The sequence below is a fragment of the Mixophyes fleayi genome, chromosome 1 (genome assembly GCF_038048845.1).
Source record: "Mixophyes fleayi isolate aMixFle1 chromosome 1, aMixFle1.hap1, whole genome shotgun sequence".
NCBI lineage: Eukaryota > Metazoa > Chordata > Amphibia > Anura > Limnodynastidae > Mixophyes > Mixophyes fleayi.
In genome coordinates this window covers 438,157,622-438,169,698 of record NC_134402.1, presented here as the reverse complement: position 1 = coordinate 438,169,698, position 12,077 = coordinate 438,157,622, and the positions used below count along the sequence as shown (strand labels likewise).

Here is a 12,077-nt window from a genome sequence, read left to right as displayed (position 1 = left end):
TACAAGCTTACTTAATGCTATTCTTTAACTGTTACCCTGGCAACCACAGCCTATAACTGCCAGAACGGTCCCTAGTTCTATTCAGCACAGCGCTGGCTTTGCTGCTGTCAACGGGGGAGTGACCATTTTTTATTTTGCAGGTTTGATTCCTGTAATGTTCATATTCCATGCTGACCAGGCTAGGTCTAGCACACATTATGACACGAAGACACCAAACAGCGTTTCTCCCTCTTATAGTGTGACCAGCCCGGCATGATGGGGGCAATGTGTGTTTTTAAAGAATAACAAAAAAAATTGATTTAATTTTTTTTTTTTAACAACACTAAAAATACTTGCTGATGATCGTGATCACCTTTTCTAAATAGCCTGCATCTACATGGGGTGTGCTACTTGCGCATGTCCTTACTGTAAATAACTCGCGCTTGGTTGCTCCCAATCTGCCTCTCCAGCCATAGGGGGGTTAGTTACACAAATCAACTTACAACGTCCTACTTTAACTCGGGCCCAAAAGGTGTATAACTTAAATTCTTCACCAACTTGTGCAGGATTTCTTTTTTTCAGTCGCACAGATCCACATAGAGATAGATGTGTGACATTTGCTCCCCTAAAGGAACACTTCACACATATTTAATTGCTGCTTCTACTTCCATTAGTTTTGGTTCAGTGAACAAGCCTCATATGAACATCCAAGCTGGCTACAGTTTAAACAACAGCTTTAGGGGTAAATGTATCAAGCTGAGAGTTTTCCGTCAAGTTTGAAAAACCAATCAGATTCTAGCTACCATTTATTTAGTACATTCTACACAATGACAGCTAGAATCTGATTGGTTGCTATAGGCAACATCTCCACTTTTCAAACCCACTGGAAAACTCTCAGCTTGATACATTTACCCCTTAGAGAGTTCAGTGGTGGAATGACCAATAGGACCTACTTCAAAGCTACTGACACCTGTATTTCACCGACAGCAAAACAACTACAATAAATCATCACAGTAAGTGAAACACATCCAAATATATCCAATACTATAGTGTGTATCCGGGCAGCAGAACACAACATACATCCTGCTTTTTGGCATAAGTGAATACAAATCTTTGCGCATAGTAGGCATGCAGGCACAACGCACCGACACTGATCCGTACGCAGTCAGCGAGCGCTCACATATGCACCAATGCAGGCTTGCGTGACTCTGACACTTACGCCTGCTTGCGTCTGGAGAGGAGGGTCTGGGAGGGAAGTGGTCGTATTTACGCAAAAGTGGCTCATGTAGACCTGCAGAAACATGCAACTACATCTATAGAAGCGTATCTTTATCATGCGCTATAGGGCGGGTGCAAACACTCGCTCATAACCCAGGCGCATAAACCAGTGGCCTAGTGGTTAGCACTTGTGCTTCACAGCACTGGGGTCATGAGTTCAATTCCCAACCATGGCCTTATCTGTGTGGAGTTTGTATGTTCTCCCTGTGTTTGCGTGGGTTTCCTCCAGGTGCTCCGGTTTCCTCCCACACTCCAAAAACATACTGGTAGGTTAATTGGTTGCTATCAAAAAAAAAAAAAAATTGACCCTAGTCTCTACCTCTCTCTCTGTCTGTATGTATATGTCTATGTGTGTGTCTATATTAGGGAATTTAGACTGTAAGCTCCAACGGGGCAGGGACTGATGTGAATGAGTTCTCTGTACAGCGCTGCGGAATTAGTGGCGCTATATAAATAAATGATGATGATGATAAACCAGGCGCATAAACCAGGCGCAGATGCATCTAAAGATGCGTAAAGCTTTGCACACGGGCAGGTAAATGCTGCCTTTCAGGACTCTCATTTTTTTAAAAACAGTATTTAACATTTTTTTATACAAAAAAACCCATGACCTCAAACAATGGAACAAGGGGATCATATTAAAACTCTGAATAACAGAAACCAAGAGTGACCTCTGGTCAAAACAGTGTCTATTATAGCTTGAAAAAGGGAGAAACTGGAGATAGCAACTTCTTTTTCTTTAAATGCAAATAGTATATTGTGGGTAAACAGAGGAAGATAATGGCAGGGCATCAGTTATTTACTTTGTATCCCTCCAAGTCCCATGCAAAAATCACTTCATGGTCACATAAGGTTTGTGTTACCTAATCTGCCACCATTTCCTCCTGATCCTCTTCCAGAAAGAGATTTTAATTTCTGCAAACAAAGAAAGGACACCGGGGGGGGTTATATAGTAGCATGTAACATGGTCTGCACTCTGCACACACGGTGCATGCTCTCTGCAGGCTCCAGTTACCTGTGGAGAACGTGGAGCCTTGTTGTGTGTGGGAAATGTTATTCTGCTATGACAGATCGTGTTTCCCAGGCATGGCTGCCGCGGTGCAGAGGTAATCATAGCTGGGGATGGCCTGCAGGCTGCTGGGGGATCCTTTGTTTGCTGCCATCGTCCACAGCCAGAGGAGCCGACAGCTCATCCACTATAAAATAACCCACCCGTGCTGGAAACACGCAGGTAGGTGGTTCACACATTCACATTTATGGTCTTAGCAGCTTTCCCTGGTCTTTGGCTGAATAGATTTCCACAGAAAAAAAACACCAATATATATATATATATATAGTTATGCACCATCAGATGGGGATTCCAAAATGTGCTTTCATGAGACTGTTATGCTTGTACATTAATTAAGATCCAGATGCTAAAATAAAATTGAACACACCAATTTCTTATTGACTAGAATTGATACTACTACATATATGTACATATGCAGACAAAACAATTAGCTTTTTTCTACCCATGCATTTATTCCCAGCCCCCATGATGATTGCTTCTAATAAGCATATGAATTAGCTGTGCAATTGTCCTGTACTTATATGGACACATAAAATGGTGTTGCTGTGTGCAGACATACATGTACACCAAAGACAGCAGATGTCTGCTTGGAGGTTTGCTACACACTGTGACAGGATGGATGTATACACATCATGCTTTGCAATGCCTGGTAAAATAAACAGTATTTGGTTTATATCTTGCTGTTATATTGTAAACTTTTAAGGGAGACTCTTTTCTATCGCTCTGATGTTTGGAGGTCACCATAGGCTCCCCAAATGTCTTTACCTTGGGTAAACGCAAAAAATAGGACATGGGGCGTTCTGGAAATCTGAACGCAAATGGAATGATAGGAACACCGCAGCCGGGTAGGGTGACAGCGCAGACAACGGATTCTAGTGTCAGACTCCTTTGCATGTGTTATTCTAGTATTACAAACGCATGTAGTAGGCGCTAATGGGTATAAGCCTTTAAGTTCCTATAATCAATTTAGTTTATTTGTACACGATATAGCTTATTATTGGAGTCCCAAATTTCTGTTTAAAAAATGAAGATCCCTATTGTATAGAGGCCTGGAGGAAGGTCATTTAAATGTAAAGTATATCTCACACCAGATGCTAAATATATATATTTAGAAAGAGCTACTGTTACAAAATCCCTGTGTTAATCTCTACTCAAATTCAACTAGTACCCACATGCTTCCAGTGCATGCATTGGAAAAAGCGACCTTCCAATATACTAATCCTGGCATTTTAAAGACATTTTGGGTGGAGTCCACGAAGATATGATAACATCCAAAGTTTTGCATACAATCAGTGCGGCTTCCCCCAATCTTCCATTCCCCCCCCCCTGAGGGGGTCAACGGTCCATCAATGCTCTCCTTTGTTCCCTTATTGTTTGCTTGTTTTAAGCTTGCAGCAGTGTTGTCAAAGGACCTGCTCCCACAAATGTCCCTTTCATAGGTTTATAAAGATCAAGGGGGCGGGGCATTGACAACTGCAGTGCGTGTATGAAACAAGCCTGCTTTTGTCATCTAGAGGAGAGCAGCGCTGGGTCATTAGGGTGCAGGGGACTCGTCATATCGGTTGAAGGATGCACTGAATGTTAGTAGAACTTTAATTTTAAGTTTTGCGCAGAATTCTCCTTTAAAATACATTTACTCATATAGCCTACCAGCTGCAATGGGGATATGCTCATGCAAAAATTAAGATATACTAAGCAAGGACTTAATAAAAGAATAATGTTATCACAATGTGCAAAAGTCAAAGTCTGCTTTTCGTGAGGAAGTTGCAGTGACCATTTAGTCCACAGATGTCAGGAGCAAACGCAGGATTTGTAGAGGGGAGTTTCCACACCACGCCGCCGGTGAGCGTGACCAGCATGCATGGGGGGCGTGGCTATAATTTTAGACAGTGCTTGGCTGCTCTCCAACTCTTCCTATCCCCATAATATTATTATTATTATTTATTTATTTTTTATTTATAGGGCGCCACTAGGTGTCCGTAGCGCCGTACAGGGACAAACGAAATTACAATACGAGGTGAGACAGCACAGTACAGTAAACAATAAGCACAGTAACTCAGTGAGCTCAAAGCACAGCTAGAGGGGCGGAGGAGGGGAGAGGGGAAGGTCCACCAACGACGGAGTCCAAGAGGGAAGGCACGGATGACAGGGAGACCCCCAAGGGGAGAGGAGAGAGCGAGAGGGGATGGGGGAAGAGGGTCCTCAAGGAGGAGGGCTAAGTAGCTGAAGAGCAGAGTTAACAGTGGTGAAGGCAGGAGGAGAGGTGACCCTGCTCAAAGGAGCGTACAATCTAAGGGGTGGGGTAGACAGACGGAGAGATGGAGGAACGGAGGATAAGAATAAGGAAAGGGGAAAGAGGCAGAATAAAAGGTAGGAAGTTAAGTGGGAGACTGGAAGGCTTTAAGGAAAATGTGGGTTTTTAAAGCCCGTTTGAAACTGGACACATTAGGGGAAGTTCTGATGGAGGGAGGGAGCGTGTTCCAGTGGAGGGGGACAGCGCGGGCGAAGTGTTGGATACGCGCGTGGGAGGAGGTGATCAGGGGGGAAGAGAGGCGACGGTCATTGGCAGAACGGAGAGGGCAGGATGGAGCATGAATAGAGAGGAGGGTGGAGATGTAGGGTGCAGTGGAGTTGGCGAGGGCCTTGTATGTAAGAGTGAGGAGCTTGAACAGGATTCTGTAGGGGAAGGGGAGCCAGTGAAGGGATAGGTAGAGGGGGAGACAGAAGAGGAGCGGCGAGGAAGCAAGATGAGCCTAGCGGCTGCGTTAAGTACAGATCGAAGGGGAGTGAGATGAGAGTGGGGGAGGACAGTAAGGAGGAGGTTGCAGTAGTCTAAGCGGGAGATGATCAGAGAGTTAATAAGACATTTGGTGGCATCTTGGGAGAGGAAGGGCTGGATGCGAGCGATGTTCCGCAGCTGGAAGCGGCAGGATTTAGCCAGAGAGAGAATGTGGGGGCCAAAGGAGAGAGAGGAGTCGAGGATGACACCGAGGCAGCGAAGTTGGGGGACAGGGGAGATAGAGGTGTTGTTGGAAGTGATAGAGAGGTCAGAAGGGGGCGAGGTGTGAGAGAGAGGAAAGACTATGAGTTCAGTTTTGGCGAGGTTAAGTTTGAGGAATCCAGAGGACATCCAGGAGGAGATGGCAGAGAGGCAGGTGGACACCCTAGAGAGGAGAGAGGGGAGAGATCAGAAGAGGAGAGGTAAAGTTGAGTGTCGTTAGCGTAGAGGTGGTAATTGAGGCCGTAGGAGCTGATGAGTTCACCCAGGGAAGAGGTGTATAAAGAGAAGAGTAAGGGTCCTAAAACAGAGCCCTGAGAGACCCCGACTGGAAGGGTAGACGGGGGGGAGAGAGACCCAGAGGTGGTGACGGAGAAGGAACGGTCAGCAAGGTAAGAGGTGAACCAGGACAGGACAGGGCCGGAGAGGCCAAAGGACTGGAGGGTGTGGAGGAGGAGGGGGTGGTCAACGGTGTCGAAGGCTGCTGAGAGATCAAGGAGGATGAGAAGGGAGAAGTGGCCCCTGGCTTTAGCAGAGAGGAGATCATCGGTAACTTTAGCCAGGGCAGTTTCAGTGGAGTGAAGGGGGCGGAAACCAGACTGAAAAGGGTCAAGGAGGGAGTGTTCAGAAAGGTAGGAGGAGAGACGGCTGCAGACGAGCCTCTCGAGAATTTTGGAGGCAAAGGGGAGAAGAGACATGGGCAATGCTGCGTGCACTACTGGTAGGTGCACGCAACTCTCCCTTTTCAAGCAGAGCTGTGTGAAGCAGGAGCAGGGTCCAACCATCTCAATTTAACAGCGCCCCAGGCTTGGAGGGGGGTTTTCAGGCACTAGGAAAGCCCCCCTCGGTTTGCCTGTGGATGTTAAGAATCCAATGGCTCAGAAATTAAGCTGAGGGTCGTGCCAAATGACCAGGGGGCATCATCAATTCTCATCAACAGATGACTGCACTAATATGTCAGGCAATCTTCTGTTGGCGCAAACATGGATCAACCCAATCATATCACAACAAGATTTAATTGGTCAGATCCAATAGTTTTTGCTTTCAGTTTGGTCTAAACAGATAACTGGGCCTAAAAAAATCACCAATTTACCAACATATTGGGCTAGATTTACAAAACTGCAAGTTTGAAAAAGTGGAGATGTTTCCTATAGCAACCAATCAGATTCTAGTTATCATACATTTAGTACATTCTACAAAATGACATCTCAAATCTGATTGGTTGCTATAGGCAACATCTCCACTTTTACAAACCCGCAGTTTAGTAAATGTACCCCATGGTCTTTTATGTTCACAGTCTCTATGTATGCATACTCCAGAAAAATAGAATAAAAAACAGCATGCAAAGTGGAGCCAATGAGAAGAGTTCCCCAAAACTAAATAGCATGCGACAACCTTTGTTCACATTTTCAAACCTCCTCCATTGTGCACTTGCTGATGATTCCCTATGCAGTGTTTAAACATGGATTTATTTATTATTTATTGATAGAAATGCACGCACAAAAATCAGCTTTTTACAAAAATGCTATTCAGTATAAAAAATGAAGAGGATTCTTGATACTGGCTTTAGACACACTCTAGAAACATATCAGCATTGTGTGAAAGGTGCATGCAATCTTATTATACCCTCCATTCAGACATTGTAGATATCGCGTCTTTGTATCATAGCTCCAAACTAAAAATATTTTTATGATGAAATTTTCACAATTTTCCTTTCACTTTCTTACAAATTGTGAAGTTTTAGATTATATATAATCGAAAAAATGTTAAAACATAGCTGTAGATTTATTAAGCAGTCTAAAAAGAATAAGAAAAGATGTTGCCCATAGCAACCAATCAGATTCCAGCTCTCATGTTCTAGAATGCACTAGATAAATGATAGCTAGAACCTGAATGGTTTCTATAGGCAACACCTCCCCTTTTCCTTTTTAAAGGGTTTGCTAAATCTACCCCTATACTCTTTTCAGCTGATTAATTCCGCCTATGTTCAGATGTAGAATGACGTGCATATTACAGATATAAGAGTAATACAATGTACGTACATATTTAGACTGATAGGTGGATTGGAATAAACAGCAGTCTGTATAATATATTAAGTGTAGTGTTAGTCTCACGCTCTCTTCAATACCTTGATAATAGTTGGCTTTGCACCTCTCAAATACGTCTCTAATAAGGTTTGTTTATTCTAGTTAAATGTAGTGTACTCTGTGTTATGTTTGATTATTGCAGAATATTTATTGCAGAATATTTTACCTTCTCTTCCGCAATCATTGTAAACAAAAGCTACTGTTATTTTAATGGCCCTGTTTTCGTTTCCTTTTGTATTTAATTTCAGGGATGATGGTAATAAGACTGTTATATGTTGCAGCAAAAGATGGTGACAGGAGGCCATTCTGCATCCTGTGTCCCTGCAATCTTTGCTAATATAAGCGCAATGGTTAAATGGTTAAAACTCCTGATCTTGAGAAGAGGAGGGGGGAATAAATGGTAAATATCGTTAGAATTAGATAACGAGGGGCCTATGATTTTGGGACTAACGTCTTGCATCCTAGCCCCTTTATGTTGGGTGTCTAGATCCGGCTAGAACTGGTTTGAAGCAGAGCAGCTTGTGAACAATGAAAGGACTGAGCTGCGGTGAGCTAGATCCTACATGGCAGGGAGAGGAGATTGCAAGAACGTCCATTCCCCACTCAGTATGAACATAACTATAAGACACACAGCACTGGTATGTGAAATCTGCAAAAAAACACGCGTGCATAATGTGTGTGCATACATGGGGAGGGGAGGGAGACATGCTGCCATAAACAAAGCTGAGATCTAGATTACTTTTTTTTCTGGATGCAATCGCATTGCCAGGGGTGGAAAAAAAGGGGGATCTAAGCCTCAGATTGGGCAGGTAGACAGTATACAGGCAGATAAAACAGGGTTCATGTGCTGGGTGTAAATGTGTACTTGCATGTTTTGTAAATCCTGTGCATGCCTCTGTCTATGACTGTTCTGCAGAAATGCTGCAAATGACACGTATGACTTCCTCTAGCTGTGCAGTGCACTTACATCCACACGCTCTGTTAACAAGTAACATATCTTAAAAGCTTTTAACCCCTTAGGCCCTACTGAACCATACTGAAAGGTCAAAGTTCATAGGGCGTGGTGGATGGCTTCCGTGCATTTGCAAGAGGACAATCATTATTTTGTGTTAAAACATTGTATTCATTTACTGTATGCAGATACTGTAACATTACTTTGTTCTTGCCATGTAAACACACATTTTTATGGACACTTTAGTGTCTTATTTGCCAAATTTCGGACACAAACCATTGAAAAACAATAAAAAAATCTTATTAAACAGTCATTAGGCATACAAAAGAACATATACAATGTAACAACCAGTTTTTTTTTGTTAACAAACCCTAAAAGGGCTTCCTTTTTTCCATTAACCTGTTATCTTTATTCCATCTTTCCGTTTCCACATGCAGATGTGATAAAATGCTTTACTGTACAAATCTAAAACGATGAAGAATTTATTCTAGTATATAGTCGTAAATACACTGTAAACACAATTTGACCCACTATATAATAGCAATTTTTGAAGAGGAAAATTGCATTGCTTTTTAGTTATTCTTGGTTAATGTTTTTTTTTCTTTCCTTATAAATATATAAATGATAGGAATATGTGTCAATTAGTGCAGGAATTGTGTGAAATTTCAGTTCGGTATATGAAAGGAAAAACCTGTCTTGTAAAAAGTGCATGCATTCATGTGAGCTAGCTTGTGCATTTTGTCTGTAAGCTGGAGGCCTGGAGAGAGGAGAGAGCGTGGCAGCAGAGGGACACACAGGAGACAGATGTAATAGATGAGATGAAGACAGAAACAGTGGCTTCCACAGCTCCAAGAATGGACCTCTAACACGCCTTTGGAGAGATCTCTGGTTACTTCCTATAACAGGAAATGCTGCAGCCCTCTTTGACGCTAAGTACTGTGGCCGGCCCCAGCCTTCAAGCTGGCTTTGCAGTAGCTTCAATCAAGAAAGATGGAGGACAATAGTGAATATGTGCCCTGTTATTCAGTGTGAAACTGGGCTCCTCAGAATAAGGTGTCCCATAGAGCCTTGGGGATTTTTTTTTTGCACTGGGTAAGTGGTTAATGACACAAGATGTTTGCAATCTGGCTTTGCTTAGAGGCATCAGGGTTACAGATTTCTCTGCAGTACACAGGATGCTTTTGTTGACCATGTTGGTCGTGGGCTGGGATTTTCAATGTCCTGCATTCTCTTTTGCAATTCTCCATAGCTTGGAAGTGAAAATTCCACGCATTCCTCTGTCTTTTTTCAGAGGGGATTACACTCTGCCTGATCTTTTTGTTCACCTCTGACAAAGGACAGTTAAACTGGCACACTCATTAAGTCTACCATACAGAGGCACATCTATAACCCGGGAATCCTAATGTTTTTCCTTTTAATGATAGAATTATTCTGCAATGTAAGTGATCTGACATGGTGCATTTCATGTTGTGTTGTTGCATATTGTCAGCATCTAAAAGGTTTATCACTCCCTCCTGTGTTGCTTGTGTCTGTATTCACCACAGTGGGGGGATTGAGCTGTGAAGCGCAGGCCTCCTTCTTTTGTCAGATTTAAAGACGTTTGCATTGCTGAAGTGCAGGCTTAGCCCTCTGCCTTTACTCTCCTGTGCTGTGATGGCTTTTCATGAACTACGCTGCTGCGGATGAATCACTCTGCCATTTATAAAAAAAAAACTTTTGACATATTGCATCTGCCAAAGGGTGCACGGGGGGGGAACCCGTGTGTACCTTTAATTGGAGACATGTGCATGGCTTCTCTAAGGGACAGTGGATTTTTGTAAGCTCAATAGTTTAAGGGCCTCTTGTTTATTGCTGGTCTTGCAGAGGCAAGCCCCTGCTCGGTTTGGATTCCCCCTTTTTTTGAATGTGATCACCTACAGCTGTTCCTGAGCAGGAACCAACATCAGCCTACGTGACAAACTGTTAGTTTTGGCTTGAAGAGGTTACCAGAAGACAAGAATATATAATTTAAAAAAAAACGTAAGTCACAGTATAGAAAAATCAAATCTTTCATCTTATTTTTTTTTCTGTCCTTCAAGGGTTAACTGTCATAGTGAAAGAATCGATCATCCTTGCATTTAGCACAGCCTCTTGCGTAGGCCCGATTGAAAGCCTGCATTGGAAAATTCAGGCCTGCTTTTACTAAGGATGTCTTTGTTCTTTGCAGAAGGGCCTTGCTTTGTTTAACAGTGAGATTTTATAGAACAATATCAACGTATTAGTCAATTGACTCTGATCACCGACACCTTTAGAGGCTGCCGTTCTTTGTGTTCAAATGATATTGCTGTGTACAAGCAGATGTGCATGGGTTAAGGGAGAGAAATATATAGAGGAATTTAGCACTCGCTCACCCATTCATATTCTACTGCTGTGACAATGATGGCGTGATCTCTGTGTATGTGAGATGTAGGTGTTGTGATGGGTTCCTCATGTGCAAATACTCACACGTTAATTCATTGTAATGCATGACAATGACCGGTTATTCTGCAGAAAACAATTGACTTTCTTTAAGAATTTAAATAGGGTCAAGAGCTATTGTGTTCCTATAACAGATTTCAGTGTCAGTTTGGTATCTCTTTTTGCAGTCGGCAGCAACGTTAAACTGGGCAGACGTGAGAGATATTATATAGTGTTTAGTTCATATGCGTATACCATAAAGCTCATACCCTCAAACATAACTCATTTCATCCTATACACTTGTGTCTGTATCTTGGGCTAAAATAATCAATGGTTGTAGCGTGCCAAGGTTACTGCATTTGGAAACTAAGTAGGACAACAGTAGCAGAGAGGGTGGGATGGAACATGTTCAAAAGGCAGCCACAATGGCTGTTTTGTATTCTATTGTGATATTTCGTATATGGCTTCACTTCTGATACATTGCACTGGCTGAAGCATATTCAGCACAGGAAAAGACAGGATTATTTTCATTATACATTAAATACTGCGTAATGTGTTTTTTTTTATGACAGTCCGCTTTATGTTCAGTCTGTTGACCGCTTTTAGGCATATCATTATATCATCAAGTCGTTGCTTTCTGGTGGAAATACAACATATTTCTTTGGCAGCTGGAGAACGCAGAGGCCCTCTACAAAGTGAGTTAGAAGAGATGCTGGAGTGGGCTTTCACTCTCCTTCCCTCCTCTCAGTTTCTAGACGAACCTAGGCAGGCGTTCAGCAAAGCTTTGATGCTTTTCTAAAAACCAGTTTGATACATTTTACAAACCGATCATTCTTAGGGGTAGATTCAATTGACCGCTTTACCCTTGAAAGTTATGCGGCCTGCGCACTATTACCGTTGCGTTGAAATTACCGTATTAACGTTAATAGTGCGCGGGCCAGGTTACTTTCCAGCGTAACGCGGTCAATTGAATCTGCACCTGAGTGCTATAGAAGATCTCCTAGGTGAAAGACTTGTTTACTTGTGTGTTTTTGTGCATCTCCGGAGGATATTCAATTCAGAACAGTCCACGGAGACACATTGCAACGATATTGAGGCTGAAATCTCCACTCCTATTTCCTAGCACCCCCATAAAGGTAAGCGGAAAAATGGGTGGAGAATCCTTACAGTGATAGCCAGCAATGTGCGCAGCTGGGTATTGCGGTGATGTCCGCCAGCACATCGTGCCAAAATGAGTCTCTCCCCTTAGATTGGAGGAAAGAGGAAACATTGTTTGCT

General features: G+C 42.8%; 1 protein-coding gene across 2 annotated transcripts in view; it reads left to right on the top strand.

The window, feature by feature from the left end:
• The first annotated feature begins 2,302 nt into the window (after positions 1-2,302).
• The window catches only part of ZNF532 (zinc finger protein 532), a 48,793-nt gene continuing 39,018 nt past the window's right edge, over positions 2,303-12,077 (top strand). Inside the window, exon 1 of one of the 2 annotated variants that reach the window (XM_075184827.1) lies at positions 2,303-2,488. The gene's annotated coding sequence lies outside the window, so the exon portion shown is untranslated. Of the gene's footprint in view, positions 2,489-10,160; positions 10,383-12,077 lie in introns of those variants that run through there. The other variant, XM_075184818.1, reaches the window with a different exon arrangement.